Source organism: Cimex lectularius, unplaced genomic scaffold, assembly GCF_000648675.2.
Source record: "Cimex lectularius strain Harlan isolate CLEC.00 unplaced genomic scaffold, Clec_2.1 scaffold292, whole genome shotgun sequence".
Classification (NCBI taxonomy): domain Eukaryota; kingdom Metazoa; phylum Arthropoda; class Insecta; order Hemiptera; family Cimicidae; genus Cimex; species Cimex lectularius.
The window spans coordinates 84781-111797 of record NW_019394214.1 but is presented as its reverse complement, the minus strand read 5'-3'; the positions used below and the strand labels follow the sequence as shown (position 1 = coordinate 111797).

Below are 27017 nucleotides of genomic sequence, written 5' to 3'. Positions count from 1 at the left end.
ATGTTGTAAAATAGTCCATTATTTTCGGGTTTTTATTCATGTTTCCAAGCTTGTACAAATCGTGGAACGACATATTTAAAAAAGGCCTATTTTAAAGAAAATAAATTTTTTTTTCCTTGAAAATTTCTATTGAAGGGTTTTTGGCCTGCACAATACAACTTTAGGCTTCGTTTCTTGATATAAACTTCCTTTGTCCTTATAAACTTCCTACGTGCAAGGCAATTAAGTGTTGTTCTTCGATTACTGTGGCTGCACGTACGTTGGCGGTAGCTCAGTGATGAAGAGGGGGACGTGTTGATGGGAGAGTCAAGTGATGGTCAGTGAGAGGGTACAAGTTTATTTACAGATGTTATGTTGAGCGCCACGGTATTTTTGGAGAATGTTAAATACCGAAACCAGAAAAAAAGGAGAAGAAAAGTAGATCAATGAAAAAAAAAAGAAAGGGAAAAGAAAGGACTCGGTTCCCGTGTTAGACCACAAACGACCGATGTAGCGCTTCTTGCTTCTCTTCTTTCTGATGAAGTGGCGCTTTCACCCAGGGTATGATATGGGAGCTAAATAATAAATTTCCGGATTTCAAGTAGTTCCTCATAAAAGAAAAGGAATTCTGGTTGCACGGAACTTCACGATTGGATAAGTCACCTGTATTTCCCTTCTAGCCGTCTGACTCAGGGTGTGCTTTCATGTTCTCTACATGCCACACTCCTACCGAACGTTTAGTGTCAATCTTTTCTAATTAGTACATCTCTGGAGACCTCTTATTTCTTATCCTAAATTTTAAAAATTTCGGAGATAGTTTACTTGAGGTAAACCTGGCTGCGTCCGATTAGGTATGTGTACGACACCACACAATTTGGCCTTCGGCGTATTCAACTTTTCGTCTCCTTAAGATGTATACTCTACTCGACCTCTCGTACGCCCGATCCAATCTATCTTGTACTTCTTTAAACAAGATAGGCATATCCCGCAACTTCTGCGTTCCGTTCTGTTCCCATTTCTACACCATCATTCACCAGGACGTTGTCATTTCACCTGACCTCGCCAATTCCTTTCTGTGGTTAAGGTAGGCCGGGGTGAATCCGGTCGCTTCGTGCACCGCTGCCTTCAGGGCAAATGTCAGACGCGGCACCTTTTTGTCCCTGATCTTCTGGTTATCCCGCATGTACGACACCATCATGTTTTACCACACGATTCACTCGCTCAGTGGGAGCCTGCGGATGGAATAATGGTGTGAACCAAGCAATTACCCGATGCTGCTCCATTTTGGTCATAAATGCCCGGCTCCTGAATTGGCCGTCATTGTCACAGATTGTCACTTGGGGAACACCAAACATATAGAACATACGTTCTTCAAGGAGTTCGACGACCTTCCTTGAGGTAGACGCACGCATAGGCAGCAAGACCGAATACTTGGTGACGTAGTCGCTCACCACCAGTAAAAACCTATTCTGCCTTGTTGTCGGTCATCAAGTCGGTTATAACGATCTGCATAGTCATTCGGCGACTCATCTTAAAAAAAGTAATATAAGTTATCTTAATATTATAAAAATGCCTGGGCAATATAGCAAGCAATTAATAAAAGAAAACGGAAGGAAAAAGAATGGTCCCTACAAATAGAGCAGGTTTGTTAAAGTTGTACATATAAATTATGGTTATGCGTGTATTAAATTAGTTTTTCAAAAGAACACTATTTATTACACAGCAAGGCAATAACCAATTCCAATTAGGGAATCTTCGGTCTATTCTCGAAGAAAGCACGGAACGGATTCATTAAAAAATATTAATATTAGCAAAGGCTTGAGGATGTAACGCAGGAGGTGTTACTTGGAAGTGAACCCGTGCAGGTGGGATAAGGGAGGAAAGTGAAGGGTTGCAACAGATAAGGGTCAAGCGAGTATGTAACATATATATATAAATATATATATATATATATTTTTTTTTAGCTATCTATCTCTATTTTTCCCGCCCTTCTTTCTCTGTTGCTCCCATTTTGTGCTGTTTGTTGATCACATTTTCCACCTTTCAACGTTTGCCCCTTACAATGCAATCTTTCTGTTTCTTTCTTTTCGCCTTACTTTCTCACGCTGTCACTTCTTTTTATCTTTCAGTCTACTTTCAGGCTCATTCCTCATGCCAAAAATCTTATTTGGAAAACCCTTTAAATAAGATAATCGTGTTTTGTGAGTTTATAAAATTAAAAACAAACATCGCGTGAAGTAAAATAATTATTTATACAAGAATAAACAGGAAAATCGATGCAATGTTGAAAACGAGCGAAAAAGTAATAAACTGTGAAGAGTAGAATGTTAAAGCTATAAAAGTTGCCAAGTAGAGCACCTTGCTGACAGTTTTCACGTTTCACAATTGCCTTTCCCCAATTCGCTAAATATCCACGATAAAAAAAGTGGTCATTATTCTTAATTGAAAGGGAAGGAAGTTGAGTGATAACAGAACCGGCATGCTTTTTTATCGCCATAGAAAAAGTCCTCAGAACCTGGTGTCCGTCTACTTATCACGGCTTTTATCCTCAACTTGACCCCATCTACACCAGCTTAACGGTTTGTTCAACTTTGTTTTTAGAGAGAGCGCCATTCCCTGATGAAAAAACTTTCCTCAAAATAGATTTACGCTCCAACGGGTGCTAATAGAAATCGTAAAACTATTAAAATCTGGAATGGGTTGTTTTTGAGGAGAAATAGAAAACTGGTTATCTTGTAACGCCGCGTTGAATTTTAATGTACATCAATTTTTCTTAGTTATTAAGCAAAAGTTTCCGATAAAAATTTGTTAATAAAAAAACACTTTAAACTTCACAAATTATATACTCGTACAAAATTTAGAGAATTCATGGTTTAAAAAAATAAAATGTTGTAAATGCAACTTTGAATTTAATTGCTTCGGGGACCGCGGTAGCCGAGTGGTTAGCATGAGAGACTCTCACGCCGCGGTCGTGGGTTCGATTCCCACCGTCGCCTCTGGCCCTTTTTTCCCGATAACCCCCAATTGGAACACACAAGAATTCGTACTATGGCTAATATGCAAGATCATAAGGCCAATAAAAAAAAAATTTAATTGCTTCTGTTATAATTTTTTATGTGGAGGGACACCAAGCTAATAAAAGTTGTCAAATTGTAATAAAGGAACAAGGTTATTAACATTAAAATATGTTAATTTCGAAACAAAACATAACCTATTCTGATTGATACAGTTTACAATCTCATCGGTTAACATCTCATATTAACTTGGAATTACTGCACCGTATGTGTGTATCGGCAAATATACGGTGTGAAGCATCCTCATATAATACTTTGTGGTGACTTCAATATTTAGAGGCTGAGTTTCTCAATTTTTTGACATTTGCGCAAGGGACGTTAGATGCCCGTCATAATCGGTTCCAAAGCCCAGAACAAGACGAAAGCGATACGGCTTAAAATTGTAAGTACGGAGTAAATCTCTAATATTTTATTTTTTGAAAAAGCTAAAACCCTTCCAACGGAGAGAGGAATTCGAATTTTTGCGAACGTACAATAAAATTTTTTATCAAAACAAATTTATCTCAACTGAAAACCTTAATTAATTGAATGATATTAATTGCTCAAGCGGACCACGAAAACTAGTGAATTTAATGAGATAAAATAAATAAGTATATCTTCACTGTAGCTCTCCGTACCCATTTCATTTGTCGCCGAGAATCAAATAGATTACAGGACAGTTGAAAAATGGCAAAAAGGAGGGAAAATTCAAAAGGTGAGGTTGAGATGGGAAGTTAGTGTTGGAGTGGATCGGGGTCACGATAGCTCAAGTGGTACAGTAGCGGCGTCAAGCCGAAGGTCGTGGGTTCGAATCCCGCTCGTGACACTAACTTTTTCATTTCGACGAAAACCTTACTTAAAAAGATTAATTAAATGAAAGAAGTAATTCGGTCAATCAGAATTTTATCGTAAAGCTAGTGGATTGATGTGTTTGTCCTTTTTTTGCATAAACATAAAGATCAGACGGTTTACCGACCATGGAGCATACGACATATGATTGTTTTGTTTTCCTGCCGTTCAGCTTCTCCTGGGCATAATTCTTAAAAGAAGTAAGGGTGGTACGTGTGAAGGACTTTCGAAATAATGTTTTTATTAAATCCCACAATTCTGCTGGCATTCCAAAGCGTTGTTTGGAGATGCTTAATCAAATACAAGAAAATGGCTAATTCAGTTGCCTCTGTTCGGAGAGGCCTATTTCTCCTACGGGGTCCGGTGTAGCACACAATTCCACTCTCTCGAAACTGCCTCATAAATCTCATCAAGGTTTGATAGTTAGGCTGGGTGATTCTAGACATCGTCGCCGATAAAGCACTACTGATGGACGATATTTCCGGTTGCTTCCTGCAAAGATTTTCACCATATCACCATTTAATTATGGCGTGATATTGCTGACACGGCATCCCAACCGATAAAGCAAATGAAAGACATTATTTTTTTTTTTTAATATTTTTTATTTACATATTTCTTTTTTTTACGAGAGTTCAGCAGAGATAAACCCTCAGAGTGCCGGTGTTTTTGAAAAAAAAACATTTGTAAGTATGTCGGGTTCGAATGCAGGGCCGTTGGATTCGAACCCGGGACCTTTACCTTGCAGTGATGAGCGCCGTGTCAACGTGTCAACGCCTATACTGTTGCGGCCACCGACGCCCCTTATCAATAGTATTCCTGGAAAGAATACGTCACCTTTATGAGGTCCAATTAGAATTGTTATTTTAATTAGATTGTTCCTCATTTTTTAACTAATAATCGTGCCATGGCATTACATGGGCTAATTGATGTTTCGGAGTAATATAAGTGGCAGTCCATTTTTCGCATTCAGAATGAGTGACTGTACACTGGGAACATTGTTACAATGAAAAATTTCTATAGTCTACAGATCATAATTAAATTGTTGTATTAAAACTAATGTATTTCTGAAAACGTTTAATTTGATTTACATTAAAATAAGATGGTTGTAATTAATATAGAAAACTGCATATATTGGGTTGTCCGGAAAATAATGCAGGATTTTAAGTTTTCATTAAAAAAAATCTATATAAAATATTCTGTTTACGTTTACAGGATTACTCATTTGTNTGGAAAATTATTTTGATTAAAGAACATTGCTTTAAAGTAACTAGTTTCTTTTTTTTGTTTAATACCAAAATCCTGCATTATTTTCCGGACAACCCAATAGTTTGAAACAACCAAATACATGTTCAGTTTTTGTCTATGAGTGTATTATAACATTACATTTTTCTTTCAGTGAACAATGTTTTTTTATTTTGCGTTTTCGACAGGTTCCGGCGTCGTTATATGTTACTAACTTGAAATTAGTTTTCAAATAATAATGCAAAAAATCCGCACTTAACAGAAAGTAATAATTAACAATAAAGTAATACTGGTAACATTTTATTTTTTAAACACGCATTTAATAAACAACAAGAACAAGTCTCAAGGCGAAAAGCGTTTTATTTAATTATTTATTTAGAAATCGTGAGATGCAGTCTGGTGTGATGTAGGTTTCAGAAAAACATTTTCTTTATCGTGCCAACGTTTCGATCTTTATTGAGATCATCTTCAGGGCCTGGGATTTACAAACATTGTTTACATTTAACATTTAGGATGTGGAAAAGTGAATTTATACAATGCAAAATATATTTTTTATAATCAATCAAAGTATTTCTACTCACTCAAAGTGTTATGTGTAATTGTGCCATTCTTGCGTGTCGTGTTCACGATAAAGAAAATGTTTTTCTGAAACCTACATCACACCAGACCGCATCTCACGATTTCTAAATAAATATCGATTAACGGTCACTAATCACCACACGTTTTATTTAACATCAATGCGGGCAATTAATTAGAACTGAAGGGTAACTGCGGTTGAATAGGTAGAAACTATAGTGTCAGTTAGTTCCATCGGGATTTATCAAGCATGTCTATAAGTAAACAACATAAATAATTACTCAAGTAGTTGATGAAAATGCTATACGTCTCGTGATAAATGAGTGCCCTCAGACGGCTCCAATGCCTATCAGTATGTCTCGCGTATGGAATAATAAAAGAAATGTATAATATTGTAGTTGTATTTGTTAATAAATGCTTTTATTATTATAATATTATTATTGATAAATGAGTGAATTTATATTGCGAAAAGTTTATGAAAACGATCCTGCCTCATCTCGTGCTTTAATGGACCGCCGGCCGATATGTTTTTGACAAATGGTAAATTATAACGTATAGAATTAAAAATGCGGTACGATAATCATTTTCTTCTTCAATGTACGAAGTCTAAATCTAATACAAGAAGACATGAAAGTCCCAGCGGGTGGAGTGGAGATATAACCGAATTTGGAAGATGGAATCTAAACCGTCTTTCACCTTTTCCCACCTTATATCGCCAAGTTTTATTGTTTGATTAAATGAGTTATAAAACTTTTTTTTTGCCCTAACGAGAAAAAGGTATAAAACTGTATAATGGTAAAAGATTTATAGGTAAAAAATGTTTTCAGGCGTAGTATACTTATATAAATATAAATTATAATTATGTTGCAGAAAGTAGATATTAGTTGATTTTTCAAGTTTCTATATTTGTAGGTACAGTGTCGTCCATCAAACTGGAGGTTTTTAGTTGAGATAAAAAATTCAGTGTCACGAGCGGGATTCGAACTCACGATGTTCGGCTAAATTCGCCGCTGCTCTCCACTTGAGCCAAGCCTTTTAACTAAACTAAAAACCTTAACTAATTGAAAGATATCAATTGATCAAGTGGACCACGAAAACTAATGAATTTAATAAGTTAAATAAAGTATATCTTCACTAAATCTCTTCGAGGCCATTTCATTTGTTGCCGAGAATCAAATAGATTACACGACATTTGAAAAATGGCAAAAAGGAGGGAAAATTCGAAAGGTGGGGTTGAGATGGAAAGTTAGTGTCCGAGCGGATCGAGGTCACGATAGCCCAAGTGGTAGAGAAGCGGCGTATCTAGCCGAAGATCGTGGGTTCGAATCCCGCTCGTGACACTGAATTTTTTATCTCAACTAAAAACCTTAATTAATTGAGAGAAAGTTAAGAAGTGAAGGGAGGAAGTAATATTATTAAATTACAGAAGCGCGTATTTATTAATTATTAACAGACGCGGAAAATGAACAGTGTAGATAGTAACATGTGTATTATGTTTTAAATGAACAGAAACAGCCGGCCAGCAAGAGGACCGATATGACCACGGCAGGCCCGCCATACAAGCTGACGGACTTAGCCACGATCTCCATTCATGCTTCGTCTTATAAATTACAGAGAGCAGACCAGCCATAATAAAGAAATTTTAATGGTTTTCTACTCAGTGTCCAACGTCTGACAAAATTTGTTCCAACTACTGTAAACAGCACATGCACGCCTTTCCGGCATAAAACTTGTACAGGCAGTATGAATATGTTTCACTGTTAGCAGCCCTTGACATCCTTGACATATCGGTGGAGGTTCTCTCGCCATGAGAAAATCATACGTGAGTCTGCGATGACTCTGAGGCGAGCTAGTACCGTTTCTTCCTCACGAGAGGTTTGGGTGGTCGTGGACCATTGTTTTACATCTTCCTTAATTTCTCAGCTTGTCAAGGGCCATTTCACGTCATTCATTATGCCACTCATCTAAAACTGTTCTCTTGATAAGGGTGACAAAGTCTTCCCCAGATACTTGATTCATCCAGATCCCTTCCGTGACCGTTTATTTGGGCGCCGTGTAAGCTAATGTTGCCACGAATGTCATCTGGAATCTAGATCAATAGGACAGTGACATTTTACGAATTCTTTCAAGGCTAGGAGTATTTCCAAAATTACGGAATTAAGGGAGAATTGATTATAAAAGATTATTTCACCGCTTTGATCACCACAAGCAGAAATGCCGTCAGCTGAATTTCTTTCCGATTTAGCCTCCACGTAATAATAGATTGATGAGTAAATACATCTGAAATTGAGGAAATACGTATTAATTATCCCCTAATTCGGCACGATTTCAATAACCCCGGGTTTAATAATGAACAAAATTATTTTAATATGTTGCAGTTAAATGAGGTCATGGGTAGATTTGTGAAAGCGTGTTGAATTAATTAATTTTCTATTCCCAAAATGTAATGGCGGATTACAGTTTCCACGGAGCATGATCCTTCCAATATCATCATACCGTTTTTTTAACCGCACAATCACAAACCAGCAGACCACTGATCCGTGATTTTTGACTTGGTATGCTGGTACGTTAACTGATCATAGATTGTTAATGCTGATCGAATGCTTTTCTTTTTTTTTTTTCAAATTTCGGACTCAAAACTTTAAGTGGGCAACATCGAAAAGTTTGAAATGTGAAACGTACTTTTTGTTGATTTATGCATTGTGTCTATTATTTTGCAATGAATGCGTATTCCGGGCGATCGCTGACCTATCTAGGTAACAAGTTGAAGAGAAAAAAATTACCTTCATTCTGGGCCTTAAAACCCCCCGTAAATAACAAAACTACATAAGCCGTTTGCTTCACACAAATACACAAGATTACAAAGTTACGAAAATAATTACAAAATATACACATTTTAAACTTTTACTAAAAATGTATTTTATAAAATTAAAAGAGACAATGATGTTTAATGATACAGGTGATTTAATAATAATTTTTCAATTAGGGCAACTGGTGCAATGACAGGAGCGGTGGTTAGAGTGAGGAAGAGAAAGATACAAATATGCTTTATGTTCAAATATAGAACTTTTAAAAATTGTTTCCCTCTAATTTCGAACTTCCCGTCGATAAAATAACTTGAAGATTTGGTATAATTTAATAGTTTTATTCTAAACAATTAATTAAAATTTTTAGTTGAGATAAAAAAGTCAGTTCGAACCCACGATCTTCGGCTAGATACGCCGCCGCTCTACCACTTGAGCTATCGTGACCTCGATCCACTCGGACACTAACTTCTCCTCTCAACCCCACCTTTTGAATTTTCCCTCCTTTTTGCCATTTTTCAACTAAAAACCTTAATTAATTGTAAGATATTAATTGGTCAAGCGGACGACGAAACTAGTGAATTATTCTAAACTATTAAAAATGAAATACGCAGTTCCTCCTTTAAAGAATTATCAATTTTTTCATTCTTATAATAAATACACCACGTAGGTCAAGTTTTATTGATTTTACTCAACAAAATATGGAGAACTCTGGTTGGAGTTAATTAACTGGCCAATAACTGCCAATTCCCTCAACCGAACTTTTCTCATATTTGTTATTTAGTTAGATAATTTCACTTGTAAAATTCTTTGAAAAAGTTTTAATGCGTTTTTATTTTATATAATTTTTTTAGCACAAGGTAGATAAATTTTTACTTTTTAATAATAATTTAAAATGTAAAAATGTAGGTATTTCAAATAATTTCAAGGTTTATTTTCTATTTTAACAACTTGCTATATTTTCTTCTTTTATACATTTTTAAACTATATGTGCATTTGTCAACTTCATGTGATTTATAAAATTTGAAATATTTGAATATTTTTTTAGTCAGGTTTTAATCATTTTATTTGATTTGTATTTTGTATTTTTCCCGCCAACAAGTTATTTGTTTTTCCTTCTGGTTTATTTTCCACTTTATGGTAAGCGGAACTTCTATCCAGTAAAACAATTGTATTATTCGAAGGGGGACACCGTCCAAGAATAAAAGATATATTTATTAAATTCACTAATTTCGTGGTCCGCTTGACAAATTAATATATTATAATTAATTAAGGTTTTAAGTTGAGAAAAAAAGTCAGTGTCACGAGCAGGATTCGAACCCACGACCTTCGGCTAGATACATCGCTGCTCTACCACTTCAGCTATCGTGACCTCGATCCTCTCGGACACCAACTTCCCATCTCAACCCCACCTTTTGAATTTTCCCTCCTCTTTGCCATTTTTCAAATGTCATGTAATCGGATTGGATTCTCGACAAATGAAATGGCCACGGAGAGCTTTAGTGAAGTATACTTCATTTTAAATCCTTAAAAAAGAAGGGAAAATTCAAAAGGTGGGGTTGAGATGGAAAGTTGTCCGAGTGGATCGAGGTCACGATAGTTCAAGTGGCAGAGCAGCGGCCTATCTAGCCGAACATCGTAGGTTCGAATCCCGCTCGTGCCATTGACTTTTTTATCTCAACTATAAACCTTAATTAATTGTGATATATTTATTCTTCTTCTTCTAAATAAATGATTTAAAAAATGCATGACTAAATGTTTTTTTAACTTTCTTTTACTTGGGTATTTGTTAAAAAAATACATATATATGTGCATATTTATATTTTATTTCACATATAAATTGGTCTTTACTTAAGTAAGCAGTTGCGATTTGACAAGAGAGACAGCGCATCTGAGCCAGTCTCTGACTGCCAGTCACTAGTAAAACCCTCCTACTGTTTTGGCGGTCCAACATCAGTCACAAAATCTGGTTTGAAAATGAGATGGAATGGACGACTAACTGAGTTTAGGATTTGAGCGTGAAAGAACGCCAAAATTTAACTTCGTATGTGCCTCTACATTTTTTTAAAATTCCATATTTCTAGATTTTTTTTTCATTTCACAGCAATAATAACTACATTTTTTAAGTGGAGCGTTCAGGTAATTCATAATTAAATAGAAATTTCGGAACAGTATCTTAAGGAAATTAAGAAATTGAATTTTCAGGCGTCGAAAACCACCCCAGGGGAAATCCAAAACGGCGAATTCTAGCGGACCCAGGCCTGAAACGCTACAGCCCGTCTGGTGCTGCCGCATCGAAAGGGATGCCGGAATCAACTGACCCCTACTTTTCCAATCTCACCCCAGACGTTTATAATTTAGCACACAGATCAAAGGGTTTTAATCCTGTTCAATTATTCTTATCCTCTGATCGATACCCGGTGCTCATTAAGCAATCCGACTGAGCTAATATTTAGCCAGAGAATATCCCTTCAAATTAATTTTAAGTAAGGAATTATTATTATTGACCGCTCTAGAATTGATTGTTAAAAACCCAAATAAATAAATTTGTTACTCAAATATCGGTTAAATTAAATCGTACTGTTTTCACATCCTTCCTATTTTTATGTAATTTAACAATTTACACAGAGGAATACAGAGAGAAAAAGAAAAAGGGGACAAGTGTGATAGAAACAGGAAGAAAGAGAAAAGGAAAGTGAGAAACAGAAGGTGAGAGAGCCAGGGAGATTGACAGAATGATAGAAAGAGAGAAGGTTATATGTTACTTAAGGTTTTTAGTTGATATAAAAAAGTCAGTGTCACGAGCGGGATTCGAACCCACAATCTTCGGCTAGATACGGAGCTGCTCTACCACTTGAGCTATCGTGACCTCATACCACAGGTCACATAATAAAATATCAAACATTTACATAATCTGTTATATCAAAATAGCATTTATATAACGATATTTTTAAACCCTTTTAAGAAATTAATGAAAATGTTTTTTCTGTTTCTAAAAGCGCAAACCGGTCTTAACCGTGATTTTGATCACTAGACTTAGTTAGTTTGGCATTTCTCCATCTCCAGAGATTGGTCTGGGTGATTTTTGTCAACTCTTTTTTATGAGGTGGTTCCGTGTGTTAGCCGGTGCTTTTGATGAAATAACTATGGGGCTTTTTATTTCGCGGTTGTTCTTCATACATAAAATCTGACAAATCAGAAAATCAGCAGACTAATGAACTCGTGCAACAAACTCGGATGACAATCTAATGAGTTTGATTGCTCACGTCTTGTGCCAGTACTGAAAAGCCTGTTTTCATTTCTTCATTTGTTTTGGAACCATCTGTGCACCATATCATTTCCACCTGAATTGTTCTTCTCCTCACACCACAGGTCACGATAGCTCAAGTGGTAGAGCAGCGGCGTATCTAGCCGAAGATCGTGGGTTCGAATCCCGGTCGTGACACTGACTTTTGTTACTGATTTTCCAATTTGTCCGACTTCATGTATGAAGAAGAACCGCGAAATAAAAAGCCCCATAGTTATTTCATCAAAAGCACCGACAAGTTTAACGCTGATACTCGGAACGTACACTTCACGACCCTATAAAAAAGAATTGACAAAAATCACCCCGACCAATCTCTAGAGATAGAGGAATGCCAAACTAACTAAGGCTAGAGATCAAAATCACGGTTAAGACCGGTTTGCGCTTTTAGCAACCAGCAGAAAACATTTTTAATTAATTTAAAAAATATTGTTATATAAATGCTATTTTGATATAATAGATAATGTAAATGTTTGATATTTCTTGCATGAAAAAGATTTTTGTAAAAATAATTATTTTCGTCTTTATCCCAGGCAATGAGAAATTATCACTGTAGAAAACAATTGCCAACCGTTTGCCAGTTTTTTTTAGGTTATATCAACCCTCGGGGTGCCGGTGTTTTTGAAAAAAAAGCCTATTTGTAAGTATGTCGGGTTCGATTGCAGCCGGATTCGGCCGCTGGATTCGAACCCGGGACCTTTGCCTTACAGTGATGAGCGCCGTGTCAACGCTTAAACCGTTGCGACCACCGACGCCCCCGCCAGTTAGTTGTAACACTCATATAATAACTAATTTAACTTTTTCATTCTTTCGCTTTTTTTGTATTTTAATTTCTCCTGGAGGAACACGATTATTTTATTACCTTAGTCTGTAGTCTATTGTGTGTCATTTATTGGAAATTTTTGGTTTTTTAACAATTCGTTGTATGTAGAAAACCGGACGATTTTCCTTTGAAGCTAACTGGGTCAGCATCCCATATCGATCCCGGGCGGAGACGATCCTTCACGTTTTCTCCAGCCTTTCACGAAAGCTGAGGAATTCCAGAGTAAACGGAATGCAAATGAATAAATACTATTGACTATATAAATATATACAACGATATAAATTGTATAACAAATGAATTGTCATTTTAATTATTTTTAAACAATTAAATAAATTTGACAGTTCTGAGCGATATTTTTTATCCCGTTTAGTCTTTATGACTTGCGTACCTAAAAATCCTTCAGGAAAAACTGTGCCGAGAATTGACATTAAGGGTATTGTAAATTACGCAAAGATTCCTCAAAGCACTTTGTTAAAAGTTAAGTTAAAACTGATCACGTTTTAATAAACGAGGATCGTTACCCTTGCCGATAATATAAAATAATTGCGATAATTTCCTGAAACATCTTGGAAAACTATGCCTAATTAAAGTATAAAATGACGAATTTATTTTAATATTTTCCTAGGGTGTTTTTCTGAAATGTTTCTTCGGGACGAATTAAGATAATAATTTTCTAGACATACTCAAATGATGAATGGTGGGGTGAGTGCGGTGTTTTTTAAAAATATAATTCCTACTCACGGTAAGTATAATAAAGATTTAAAAGTACTTGTTTCTATATGGATTATAACACAATCATTAATATTACCTCCATTTACTTCAAATCAGTTAATAAACAAGTACTTTCAAATCTTTATTATACTTACTGTGAGTAGGAACAATCTTTTTAAAAAGGATAGTCAAATAAATGGTTATATTTTAAAACGTGTGCAAACAGATTGATAACTGGAAGATACATAGCAATCCCAAGCGCAGAAAAATAATAAATAGGTCTAAATTCATAAATGTTTATATGAGATAATATGTTGATAAAAGTCTAAAATAACTATTCGGAAATCGTGAGATGCGGTCTGGTGTGATGTAGGTTTCAGAAAAACATTTTCTTTATCGTATTAACGTTTCGATCTTTATTGAAATCATATTCAGTTCCTGGGATTTACTCCGACTATACAAATATATACAAAAATATCTTTCTATAATGCCTACCTTCGAAATCCAACGTATAATAAACATAAAACAGCAATATTTCACTGGCACTCTCAACACGACACGCAAAAACAGAAAACAAACACTTTGAGTGAGTAGAAATACTTTGATTGAATATAAAAATATATCAAAATTAATTAAGGTTTTTAGTTGAGATGAGAAAAGTTAATGGCACGAGAGGGATTCGAACTGAAAAATGGCAAAAGGAGGGAAAACTCATAAGGTGCATAAGGTGGGGTTGCGATGGGGAGTTGATGTCCGAGTGGATCGAGGTCACGATAGCTCAGGTGGTAGAGCAGCGGCGTATCAAGCCGAAGGTCGTGGGTTCGAATCCCTCTCGTGCCATTAACTTTTTTCATCTCAACTAAAAACCTTAATTAATTGTAAAGTATTAATTGATCAAGTTGACCACAAAAATAGTGAATTTAATAAAAAAATATATTTTTTGCATTGGATAAATTCAATTTTTTCCTACATGTATTTGTTAAATTTAAACAATGTTTGTAAATCCCAGGCCCTGAAGGTGATCTCTATAAAGATCGAAACGTTGGCACGATAAATAAAAGGTTTTTTTAAAACTTACGACACACCAGACCGCACCTCACGATTTCCGAATAATCATCGACTAACTGTCACTAATCACTACACATTTCCAAAATAACATTTCATCCATATGCAACAATAAATTAAATTAACACATCGAAAAACCGACGCGCGGAGAAATATCCCACGGTCTACGAATCTGATGGGCGGACTGCAAGGCTCCTTTGAAACGAACGTTTCAATTAAATTTATCACATTTAAATTATAACTGTCGTTCTGTGTCAAGGAAAATGCCTGAAAATTGACCATGTATTTTGTATACGTTTTATATCGGCTCATTGCATGATAAATATGAAAGTAACATCTCAAAATAAAATAATTGCATTTCTTAATATTATTTTTAAACGATTTCCTATAAAGTAGAACCTGCCGTGAGCACTGAACATTTAGTAAGAAGTAGGACATATTTTCATTGGGAAGTTGGAAAGAGACACATTTCTACCTCTATTTTATTATTTAGGAGAAAAATTTTTGAATTCGTCCGAAATATGTATTGTAATATCGTTGTACAATGCGAATCGTCCAAGGATTCAGTTAAGTACTGTTATCAACCACCCTGAACGACGTGAGTATTATGCGAGGTAGTATTTATTAAATTAATAAATAGGTAATAATGCATAAAAATGTCACAATGATGTCCTCTACAACTCTGCGACTCATGATTTCAGAATTAGAAGTGTACTAGGATAAATGACACTTAAATTTGATTGTACAAAACTTCCAAATTATAGTCTGCGAGAGTAGGGGGAAGACAGGGGATACAAGAATCATATCTACATAAACGTTAGATTAAAAGTGGAGGTGTTGCGAAACAACAATTTATCATTTTGATAATTATCTTATTTCTGGTTGTTTACTTGCTTCTTCGGATAATAACAGTGTCTAAGTTCAAAGATTAAAACTTGTTTATTTTGAATCAAGAAAGAAATTGGGGGCAGTGGTGGCCGCAGCGGTTTAGGCGTAGACACGGAGCTCATAACTGTAAGGTGAAGGTCCTGGGTTCGAATCCAGCGGCCCTGCATTCGAACCCGACATACTATAATTGGGCTTGTTTTCAAAAACACCGTCACCCCGGGGGTTGATACAATCTCTGCTGTTGCGAACCCTCGTAAAAAAATTCTTTACTCTCAATTTTTCAATATGTTGTTTTGTTTCTCTCTCACTCTCTCTCTCTCTCTCGCTCTCTCTCTCTCTCTCTCTCTCTCTCTCTCCCTCCCTCCCTCTCTCTCTCCCTCCCTCTCTCGCTCCCTCCCTCTCTCCCTCTCTCCCTCCCTCTCTCTCTCCCTCTCTCTCTTCCTCTCTCCCTCTCACTCCCTCTCTCCTTCACTCCCTCCCTCTATATCTCCCTCTCTCTCTTCTATTTCTGAATTTCATGCTCTCTCTCTCTTCTTCACTTTTGTTCACATACTCTCTCTATATTTTTCTCTTTCTCTCAAAACCTCTCTTGTCTTTTTCTATGTCTTTTTGGGCTCTTTTGCTACCCTTATTCACCCTACATAGACTCAATAATTAATTCATCATTTAAGTACATTTTGTTGGTGTTGTACTGTGGAATAAGAAATATTATCATGGCGTATAAAACTAATTAAACTAATAATAATTTGCCTTGTTGAACCCTTATCTATGAAAGATAGGGAATATTGGTAGTTTAGTACATAAAGCTCTTGTCAGCTCTTTTACGTTTCATTTTGTATGTTTTGAAATTTCACTAAGTGTCTTCGTCGACGAATTGTTCTAAAGCTTTTGAAAAGAGAACAGTTTATTAAATGACGTTTCTAATGTTTTGCTCTTAAATGCTATCTATAGAATAGGTAGCTATAGAATGCTATCAAATAGCTGAAGAGAGTGCTTGTTAAAATTTCAAAACGTAGGTATCCAAATAAAATTAAGACTCGCCGAAATATTCCAAATGTAAGGCTTAGAGATTCAAGAGTTTACAGGTGGTTGAAACTTTTTGGAGAATAATTTTCCAAGATGTATACTATACGGATGAACACGCGTGTCAGAAGAATTAATAATTAACAACCATTGAATCTATGGTGTTTGATTTCTATCAAATTGAATAGAATCTATTCCAGGCCTTCACATACCATGACCGGGAACATCACTTGAAAAAATTTCATCGATTATGCCACCCCACCCTGCCAGATCCAGGCGTCCGCGGTGCTAATATTAGCCTTGTTTGCATAGTTGGAATACTTGCGAACAACTCGTTGTGAGTAAAATAAATATTAAAAAATCACGGAACTTGTAAAACGGCTGATATTTCGAGGACGCAGAACCTTCGACTAATCGTTTTTTCTCCCTTTAAATACATTTATTTTACATTTACAACCCAACTTTAATTGTACTCCATATTTATTTATCATATTTATTTAACTTTTTTATTAAGTAAATATGTTCATATATGTTGAATTTATCATTTGAGGCTATTGTAGGATAAATTGCCCAGTGGCAACACTCCTTTACACTGATATCTTGTTCAGTCTTGAATGAAATGTGTGGTGATTAGTGACCGTTAATCGATATTTATTTAGAAATCGTGAGATGCGGTCTGGTGTGATGTAGGTTTCAGAAAAACATTTTTTTTATCGTGCCAACGTTTCGATCTTCATTGAGATCATCTTCAGGGCCTGGGATTTACAAACATTGTTTACATATAACAATTACATTTTGGATGTGGAACAGTGAATTTATACAATGCAAAATATATTTTTTATATTCCAACAAAGTATTGGTACGGTATGGTGGAAGGGATGCTGGGAAGCGGGCTTGTACTCTCCAGGCACTGCAGCCTTCTGGCTTATTGTACCTTCCCAGTTCCCTAGTTTAGTCAATAGACTCAATCCTTCTTCTCAGAAGTATCATATCATTGACTGCTATTGCTGCAATTAGGTTCCCTGAGTCTTTTTCGTACGTTAGGTTAAACCTCCATTGAGCTGTTGCTTCGCATTCGAAGATGATATGAGTGGCTGTTTCCTCCTCCTCATTACATAATCTGCNATTGTTCCACCAGGTTTAGTGCTCTTTGGGTGAGCTCTTTTAATGTTGAGTTGAATTTTCCCCTGACTAGTATGACAATGTCATCTGCATAGCCTTGGGTATAAATTCCTCTTTCATTTAGTTCGCATATGAGGCTGTCCGCTACCACATTCCACAGCAGAGGCGAGAGTATTCCTCCCTGTGGACACCCCCTCGCCACCACTGCTTCTACTTTTTCGTGGAACATGGAGACCTGCACTTTCCTGCTTTTTAGCATTGATTCTATCCATCTACAGCAGGTTTCGTCTGTTCCTCGCTGCTTGAGTGATGTAACCATTGCTTCGAAAGGAGTGTTGTCAAATGCTCCTTCGATGTCCAAGAAGGTTCCTAATGCTGTTTCTTGGTTGTTCAGTGAATCCTCTATCTGTATCGTTAGTTGATGTAGTGCTGATTCACACGATTTTCCTTTCTGATAGGCATGTTGATGTTTATGAAGGGGTTTTTCTTGTAAAGAGCTGTCCCTTACATGTTTTTCAACCAGCCTTTCATGTGTCTTGAGTAGAAAGTTTGTTAGACTAATCGGTCTATACGATTTTGCATCTGTCTAGTTGTTCGGAGCAGCTTTAGGAATGAAAACTACTTTTACAGTTCTCCAATGTTTGGATGTATCCCATTGCTAGGCAGCTTCTGTATATTTTTACAAGTAGGGGGATTAGTATAGTTTTTCACTTTTGTAGTAGTTCTGGGTATATCCCGTCTGTTCCTGGAGAAAAAAGTATTTCTATTCACTCAAAGTGTTTGTCTTCTGTTTAATTCTGCCATTCTTGCGTGTCGTGTCGAGAGTGCCTGTGAGATTTTGCTATTTTGTGTTTATTTACGTTGGATTTTGAAGGGGTGGGGAAGGATGTACTTTTCCTATTTAAACCTTTCTATATAATCCTGAAAGGATAATCTGGCCGAACCATTACCAACACATTTTTCCCTTCGTCGGCTCTTTTCAAAAATGGCTTTTCTATACCGACTTCCTTCCCTTAAAAAGTGTTGCAGAATTAAGGTTTTTGGTTGAGATAAAAAATTCAACGGCACGACCGGTATTCGAACCCACGATCTTCGGCTAGATACGCCGCTGCTCTACCACTTGAGCTATCGTGACCTCGATCCACTAGGACACTAAATTCCCATATATATCCCACCTTTTGAATTTTCTCTCCTTTTTGCCATCTTTCAAATGTCGTGTAATCTATTTAATTCTCGGCGACAAGTTAAATGGCCACGGAGAGCTTCAGTGAAGGTATACTTCATTTAAACTTATTAAATTCACTAGTCTCGTGGTCCGCTTGACCAATTAATATCTTTCAATTAATTAAGGCTTTTAGGTTGAGATAAAAAAGTCAGTGTCACCTCCGCTCGTTGTGATGGGACGTTAGTGTCCGAGTGGATTCTGTAGCCCAAAACATGTGCAGTCAAACTCGTTAGGGAAGTATACTGCGGTCTTTCAAGCAGAAATACATGCCATCAACGTTTTGTCCTGGAAAATCTTAAAAGAGGTTACACTGACAAAAAATCCTCATAAGATCAGACAGTCAAGCAGCTATTAAAGCATTGGCATGTAAAAAAATCACATCAAAACTAGTCAGTGAATGTATCCAAAATCTCCAAAACCTGGGAGAACACAACAACCTGATGATATCTTGGGTGCCAGGGCACAGGGGAATTCTGGGTAACGAAGAGGCGGACAAACTGGCCAGAAGAGGATCTGCAAGACCATACATAGGCCCCGAACCTATCCTTGGGATAACAAAAACAAACATAGATTCCTCCATCGCAGAATGGATCCAAACAAAACAAAGAGAGAAGTGGATAAACTCTAGCGGTGCTAGACATAGTAAACTTATGCTGAAACAACCCTCACCAAAATTGGCAAAAACACTGCTGCAATTGGAGAGGGCAAAACTCAGAGGAGTGGTGGGACTACTAACCGGTCACTGGTATCTGAGAAAACATCTACACAACATGGGTATATACAGCGATGACCCCATTTGCAGATTATGTAATGAGGAGGAGGAAACAGCCACTCATATCATCTTCGAATGCGAAGCAACAGCTCAATGGAGGTTTAACCTAGCGTACGAAAAAGACACAGGGAACCAAATTGCAGCAATAACAGTCAATGACTTGATGCTTCTGAGAAGAAGGATTGAGTCTATTGACTAAACTAGGGAACTGGGAAGGTACAATAAGCCAGAAGGCTGCAGTGCCTGGGGAATACAAGCCCCGCTTCCCAGTATCCCTTCCACCATACCATACCATAATGTCTTCTGTTAACTAAAACCTGTGTGCACCAGTTAGGGATACTGTTAATAAAGTTGTCAGTAATTTCATAACGAATTTCACTCCATAATGTTGCAACACTGCACTCTGTTGTTGTCAGCAACCTTCTTCTTTGCATTCTCTGCAACGTGCTCAATAGGATTGACGTATGCAAACAATGTGGGAAGGGGCAGAATTCCCAGATTTTCTAGACATTGGTGAATTGCCATTCAGAAATCGAAAATTCCTTCTAACGAAATCCCTGGTTTGTGGAATTTTTGCTCGACAATTTCTCGGACATAACGGACTGCAGTGAGGTTACGTTCAACAATGTGGAGTTCAGTTTGTACACCAGTGTAAATCCCAGCCCAGAACATTACACGGCCTCATCCAAATTGCAATGAAGGGAGCACGATCTTGGGCATTGTGCGCATCCCACAATGGAGTGCTCTCGGAGACTCTTCTGCTTCTGCTATCACTATACAGACAGAAACAAGTGACTCATCAGTACACATAAAAGCATTCCAATTGGTGTTCTCTGTTAGGCGCTCGCTGTACCGTATTATCCTGAGTTGCTGATGGCGGGCTTTTGCAGCAGGTCGTCTAAATAGAGGCTAACTTCCCAAAAACGATTACGGATCTTTTGTGTTGATAAAGGTCTCGCCAAAACATCTGGTAGGCACGATGAAAAGGGTTCAATCTTGCAGCAATGGCAATATTTTTGTCCTCCCTTACCGCCGTAATGGGCTGAGATCCACTAAAGGTCTCCTATTCGAACTTCCAGTTTCTCGACTTGCCGGTGACCTCGATGACTCATTCTCAAAGTAATTTTATGAACTTCTGGTACAATATGATATCTTTCCATGTTTAATGAGAACACAACTGGATTAGAATGAAAAAAAAACAATAATAGAAAACGTATTTTTTTACAAAATGAGTAACCTTCATGTTTACTCTTCTCAAATAAATCCGCTATTAAAAATTACGATTAACCTCACTAGTTTCGTGGTCCGCTTGACCAATTAAGATCTTTCAATTAATTAAGGTTTTTAGTTGAGATAAAAAAGTTGAAAAATGGCAAAAATTAGGGAAAATTCAAAAAGTGGGGTTGAGATGGGAAGTTAGTGTCCGAGTGCATCAAGGTCACGATAGCTCAAGTGGCAGAGCAGCGGCGTATCAAGCCGAAGATCGTGGGTTCGAAACCCGCTCGTGACACTGACTTTTTTATCTCAACTAAAAAACCTTGATTAATAAGGATTAACATTTTTTTTGTTTTTAGTTTGTTGTATTTAACTTTATCTACGACCAATATATCATACTATATACTACCAAGAATATATTGATTAATTTAATTAAAATTAATAGAATAAGAATAAGTTACCAATATTCCTATTCATTTTTTGGCAGTTTATTTCATTCCTGATCGCTCCTCACTACTTCAATAACAAAATTGAAAACCAATTGAAAAAACGGTCGCTAAATAACACACAATACATCTAAAGTTTTTCTAAAGTAATTATTCATGCATTTTTCCCTGTTTAACCCTTTTAATATGTTTAATTGTAGAAAAGCAGTTTTAGCGATAAAGATGTACAATATATTTGGTGGGTTCGGGGATGTGGTCCAATGTATGGTTCTCTGTTGAAATGATGCCGCACTTTCGGTGTTTTATTTCACCTTCCTCAGGGCTATATTTTCTGCCAATATTATTATTATTTTTTTTTTTGGCCTTATGATCTTTGCATATTAGCCATGACGAATCTCTTATATATGTTGTTCAAATTGGGGGTTATCGGGAAAAAAGGGCCAGAGGCGACGGTGGGAATCGAACCCACGACCGCGGCGTGAGAGTCTCTCATGCTAACCACTCGGCTACCGCGGTCCCCCGACCCCAATATTTAAATTTATTACATCTATTAGGTTTCGTGGTCCGATTGACCAAATAAATTCTTTTTCAATTAATGAAGACTTTGGTAAAGATAAAAAAGTCAGTGTCACGAGCGGGATTCGAACCCACAACCTTCGGCTAAATACGCTGCTCTAACCACTTGAGCTATCGAGACTTCGATCCACTTTCAATTTATTTTCTCTTATGAACATGTATAAAACATTTTTGTCTCTTTTTATAGTTATTTTTTTACATAGCATAATGTTTTATGATAAATAAATAAATATCACTTTTTAAAAATTAATATCACAAACAAAATTTGCAACGTAAATGTAAACAAAGAGGACTAGTGTAGGTTACTCCGTTAACCTTTCCCCAAGGAATATCGATATACCAGAGATCCGTGAACATGCCCTGCAGGTGATTATATTTGACCTTTAAACCCACAATGTTTCAATAAATATTACGTGAATATGACACTGACCGGAAAATATAAATTGTTTCCATCTGATAGCACGAGGAGGGCCGAGAAAACGAGTTTATAAAAATTCTTTTCCAAATTTGGTAAATAGATAAGTATTGCAATTAAAATATTGTCATAGGTAAGCAGAATTAGATTGTTAATTGATTGCAACCTTAATCAAAAAAGTATTTATAATGGATGAAGGGGCGAGGTCAGGACGATGTAAGTACGGTTGAGTAACCAAACTTTATTTCTTAATCAAAACAACGGTTTTCGCATTAGCGAAACTTAGTTCATAAGTAGAATTAAGACACAACATAATGAACTTCTGAAAAAAAAAATCCTTGAATAAAACTCACTTTGGTCGTTTTTGTAGCAATTAACATTTATTTTCAAAAATCTTCCTTTATTTGAATTTTCAAGGAATGCATGGCATTTTATTGTGAGCTAAATTACTAATATCTATTTCTCATTACTCTCTTTCAATTTACATATATAAAATTCCGTTTTAACTGTGACAATAAGGAGCCGCGGTAGCCAGGTGGTTAACTCTCGTCTGGTAGATCCCGTCGTCGTGGGTTCGATCCCCACCATCGCCTCTGGACTTTTCTGACGCCTAAGGGTCCCGGTGGCCGCAATTGAAAGAAATTGACACGGCAATCAAGCGGGATCAGATCTCAGCGACCTTGAATTTGGTCCCAACCCCCTTCAAAAATGAGTTTCTTCGATGGAAGAACACCGGCACACCGGGGGCTCAAATTCACAAAAATGGAGCCAGGGATAAAGTACAATAAGCTCTACAGCTGCAGTGCTCAGGAGGAAACTCCTCCACTTCTTGGGATCCTTTGAAAAAAAAAAAAACAGTGAAAATTCTGGTATTTTGACGGCTGAAAAGTGTAATATGATGGATTAGACCAGAGAGCTTCTTGTACTTTTTGTCCTGAACTTCCAGATTACAATGTCCAATCGCACCAAAAGTCAGTCCAGTGACTAAACCACACCATTTCAGGCATATTAATCTAACCAATCCTGTTTTTGTTTAGTGCAGAATTCTTTTGAAGCCTGACTTCAAAGGGTTGAGCGGGTTAGTTTTCGAAGAATTTAGTAATCTAGTCATAAAAAGTAGTCTTATATATATGCTTCCTCATGACCTGAAATTATCCTTGTGGCACCCATGATATTGTTAAACTATAGGTTTTTTTCCATCACGCGCCAAACCATCAGCAAACTGCCGGGCACATACGCATTCGTGTTTTGGCATTCCCTCACGTTCCAAAACCAAATCAAACTGTCAATCGGCCGTTTTCAGACAGTTATGTGACTGGTTTTAAACCGACAAAACAGACCCAGGATTTTACTAGGAATTGCCAGTCAGAGACATGGACAGGCGTATCTTTTGCTTTTTGAAATCGTAAATTGTTACTCCACTATAGGCCGGAATTATATTTGGAATAAAATAGGAATATGCACATATATATTTATTTATTGAACAAATACCAAAATAAAATATAAAATAAAATTATTTATTTATGTATTTTTCATTTACACATATTTGTTGATAAATGTGTAAAATGAAACAATATAACAACTTCATAAAATAGAAAATAAACATTAATTTATTTGAAAAAACTAACATTTTTAAATTTTATCAATAAAAATGTATTTTTCTATCTCTAAAATAATTTTTGTAATAAAAACCACGCATTTAAAAAATTACCCAAGTGATGTTGTTTAACAAAATCATAAATGATGAGAAAAAATTCAGTTGATGGAATTTATTGTTCATTTTCTTTATTTCATAAAGAGTTCTCTATATTTAGTTGAACGATATTTAATATATAAAAAATTATTATGGAAGGAGCAGAAAATGGATAAATTCTTTTAGGAAGTAACATTCTATATCATTTTTAATAATTTTGAATAAAACTAATAAGTGATGGTGAAACTTCATGTGTTCCTATCGACTTGAAATTCGTTATTAGGGCTCCAAACTATTTTTAAATTGTTCCAATTTTGAGCACCTAATTTAACATACCTAAGATAGACCCGGATTTCACCGTTTATCTCTTGTAATCCCAATCCATTACAAAATAATAGACGCAATGCGCAAATATATATCTATAATAACTCCATTTCTCATTTCAAATATTTTGATGTTTCCTATCCGAATAGTCCGATATTGGAAAAAAATGTTCCATCAAATGTAACAATCTATGATCGGTCAATGTTTGGACATACACAGTCATAAATCACGGCTTAGTTGGCAACTGGTTTGTAGTTGCGTAATGGAACAAACCTTACTATCTTTTGCCAGTTTTTGGAGGTTTTTGACTCTAGTTTGGTTGGGATAATTGTACGTGCTTTTAACGCAGAATGGCTATTTGATCTTTGTTAGTTTTTCTTGTTTGCAGTTATTTTTACTTATAATCAGTGATAATACATGGTGTCCTCCATTCAATTTAGGCTCTTGTTGCAACTTTTCATGTTTGTTTTAACTCAAATCATTGGTTTATTTTATTCTTGTTATTTTTGAATCTGTTCGCTTATTTTTGCAGTTATTTGTATGTTCCTCATTTCATTTTTCTTCAGTATTTTCTAGTACCTCTAGTCATTGGTTTCATTAATTATTCAAAAATCGTGAGATGCGATCTGGTGTGATGTAGGTTTCAGAAAAACATTTTCTTTATCGTGCCAACGTTTCGATCTTTATTGAGATCATCTTCAGAGGCTAGGATTTACAAACATAAGTTACATTTAAACAATGTTTGTAAATCCTAGGCCCTGAAGATGATCTCAATAAAGATCGAAACGTTGGCACGATAAAAAAAATGTTTTTCTGAAACCTACATCACACCAGACCGCATCTCACGATTTCTGAATAATTATCGACTAATGGTCACTAATCACCACACACAGGTTTCATTAATTTCTTTTAGATATTATATGTCAAGGCTGTTGCTCAACCAAAAGACTAGGAATATTAAGGCCATTAAATTTCACTACCTTAAGGTTAATTTGATCGCGTTAACATACAAAACTGGAAATACAATATAAATTGCCTAGATTTTATCAAACTCCTTTAATTAAACCGTCCTTCAAAAAATATACATCTTCTTGTTTGTTGTCAGTCAATCTATACTAGAGGACGGCAAACTTATTTTGAATTTTTTGTAAATGGTCAATTTCAGAATGGTAAAACAATCTTTTGCATATATAATTATTAATATTACAACTTTTAATAATTTATTGAACGTTCTTTCATTATCTAGTTGTCTAATCTGTGAGACAGAAAGAAAAAAACTTTCATCTGAGTCTTTGGCCCAGAAGCAATTGTCATTATATATATTTGTACTTTCGGAAAAGCCTGTGTTTATTTTGTAAAGCTAAGAAAAGTTTTTTTCTTCTCGCTACACTATCTTGAAATTAGCTGTCTCTCAACCTTATAGTTTCAAAACTGATTTGGTCATTCCGTTCAAGTTGTCAGGTTTTGGTGGAGGTGGTTAAATGTGGGACTGATTGAATTGCTTTTATACAATAATGAAATGGTCGGTCAATAAATAGAAAAAATTTTCCAGTCCCGGATTTAGCTGGTCTTTAATATCTCTTCACTTATGCCGAAACTGTAACCTAGATTTGTCCGAAATAATAAAATCTTTGTTTATCTTATTTATGACTGATTATTATCATATAATTTCATTTTGAAAAACTAAAAATTACTGTTCGAGAACTTCAATAGTGTTCAAAACTTCAAATTTTGAAGATAATTTTTCAGTGTGTCCTTAATAGAGAAATAACAATTTTTTGGGAATTTCATTTACAATATGTTGGTTTTCATAAATTAAACCAACTCGGTAAACAAATATCGTACAGAGAAATTTTGATAATTGGGTAAGATTTTGATAAAATATATTTACCTTTTACAATTTTTATTGTTAAATTTCTCGAGTTGCGATATAATTCCATCTTTTCCTTTCATTATTTCATCCATTTTTTTGTTCCACGGAAGTTTTAAAAATAATTTAAATCAATGAAGAAAAGAAAATATAATTATATCCCAAAGAGCAAAAAATTAAATCTTCAGAACTCTTTATATGACGTCCTTACTAAAAAAAACTTACTCAGGAAGGGGTTATTAGTCTTTAATAAAGATACAAATTATTTATCTTTATAATGTTTGAGTGTTTTCTAATATATAACTATACATTTACCGTTTTAAAATGTTTATGCTCTTTATTGTACGCATTCGTCATACTTAATAGGAAAAAATTAATATTAATATTATTTTTCTCAAATGTAAGGGCTCGCAAACTGGCTTGCTTTTTAGATTTCTCAATTTGTATCTGTAAGAATCTGTAAAACAAATTAAAACACTAAAATTGCTGTAAGATCAACTGTCATTAACAACATATGAGGAAGCTAACTAAGTGGTAAACCTCCTAGGGAAAAAAAACACTTCACTTTCCTATTTTTCTTTGACGTGGGGCATAAAGTGGCGATCGATGTTTAGTCAACGGGGAGGATTATCTAGGATGATAGTAAAGCAGAGCTGACTCACCGACGCATGGAAATAGGCTTTCGCTACTTTTGATACAAATGGCATATTAAGGTGTAGGGTAAGATTTGATACTTGAAAATGAAGGATAACAATTTTTCATGACTTTTGATTGGAATCTTTTCCTTCGTTGGTATTTGCTAAGCTTGATTCGCCCTCAGAGCTTGAAATTCAAAGTCCAAATAGGATTGAGAATGTGGTGTATCAATATTTTGTTATTGAAAAGAAATAGTGCGTACAAAAGTACGGTGCTTATTTCAGGCTAAACCGTCAATATCGTTCCTTTTTTTCAAATTTTTCATTTAAAAAATGTATTTATCTAACTTAAATTTTTTTCAAAAACACCGGCACCTTGAGCGTTCATATGACCTCGTAGTTGAAAT

General features: G+C 35.7%; 1 protein-coding gene and 1 non-coding gene across 2 annotated transcripts in view; both read left to right on the top strand.

Annotated features, from left to right (window-relative positions):
- Window positions 1–27017, top strand: part of LOC106663424 — a gene marked incomplete at its 3' end in the record, with an annotated part of 108966 nt that overhangs the window by 18151 nt on the left and 63798 nt on the right. The gene's annotated exons all lie outside the window — the stretch shown is intronic.
- On the top strand, window positions 3788–3858 carry Trnastop-uca. Its single transcript has one exon. It is a non-coding gene; the product is annotated as a tRNA-Sec (tRNA).